This window comes from Carlito syrichta, unplaced genomic scaffold (assembly GCF_000164805.1).
Source record: "Carlito syrichta isolate Samal-C Ts95f unplaced genomic scaffold, Tarsius_syrichta-2.0.1 Scaffold303204, whole genome shotgun sequence".
NCBI lineage: Eukaryota > Metazoa > Chordata > Mammalia > Primates > Tarsiidae > Carlito > Carlito syrichta.
In genome coordinates this window covers 220,277-221,675 of record NW_007247300.1, presented here as the reverse complement: position 1 = coordinate 221,675, position 1,399 = coordinate 220,277, and positions in this window count along the sequence as shown.

Genomic DNA, 1,399 nt, shown 5'->3' with positions numbered 1-1,399 from the left:
TCCTTCCACCCCAGCCTTCCAAGTAGCCGGAATTACAGGCATGCGCTACCACGACTGGCTGATTTTTTGATTTATTGTAGAGATGAGATCTCGCTGCCCAGGCGGGTCTCAAACCCACGGGCTCAGGCAATCCACTCACCTCAGCCTCCCAAAGGCGCGGGATTACAGGCTGAGCCACCAAGCCCGGCTGCTGCATGATTTTTAAGATGTGTTTTTGAATCTAATTTGCTAGGATCTTGTTGAGAATTTTAGCATCCATGTTCATCAAGGATATTGGCCTATAGTTCTCTTTCCTTGTTGGATCTAGATCTGGTTTAGGTATCAATGTGATGTTAGCTTCGTAAAATGATTTGGGGAGAGTTCCATCTTTCTCAAATGCCTGGAATACTTTCAATAGGATAGGTATCAGTTCCTCCTTGTATGTTTTGTAGAATTCTGCTGGAAAGTCGTCTGGTCCAGGGCTTTTTTGGTAGGTAGTTTTCTTATGACATACAATTTCCTGGATTGTTATTGTTCTATTTAGGTTCTTGATTTCTTCTTTTTTCAGCTAGGGGAGGTTGTGTAATGTAAGAAAGTCCTTCGTTTCCTTTAGGCTTTCAATTTTTGTTTCCATATAATTGTACATAGTAGTCTCTGATAACCTTTTGCATTTCTTCAGGATTAGTTGTAACTTGATCTTTTGCATTGCTGATTGTGTTTATTTGGGCTTTTCTCTCTTTTTCTTGGCAGTCTAGCTAGGGGAACATCAAACTTGTTTATTTTTTCAAAGAACCAGCTTTTTGTTTCGTTGATTTTTTTTTATTTTCTTTTTGTCTTCTATTTCCTGTATTTGGGCTTTTATTTTGATGATCAGAATTCTTCTGCTGAAGTTATGTTTTGGAGGTCTTGCTTTTCCAGCTCCCTTGGGTTATTTATTAGGCTGTTAACTTGTGATCTTTCCATTTTCTTCAAGTGTGTCCAGCGATATGAGTACTGTTTTCATGGCATCCCAGAAGTTTTGGTAAGATGTTTCTTCATTTTCATTTGCTTATAGGTATATTTTAATCTCCATTTTGATTTCCGTGTTGACCCAGGAGTTGCTTAGCATCATGCTGTTTAGTGTCTATGCCTTTGTGAATTTGGGGGGAACTTTGTTGATGTTGCTATTTATTTTTATTCCACTGTGGTCTGATAAGGTACATGGCAGTATTTCAATCTTGTGAAATTTGTTTATGCTTTATTTATGGCCAAGGACATGATTGATCTTAGAGTATTTTCCAAACTTGGTTGGATTGGAAACTCTTGTTTGAAATTGTTTATCTTTGAGAACTTTGAATATTGGAATCCAGTCCCTTCTAGCTTGCAGTGTTTCTACCAAATGGTCTGCTAGTATTCTGATTGGTTTTCCCTGGTAGGTAGT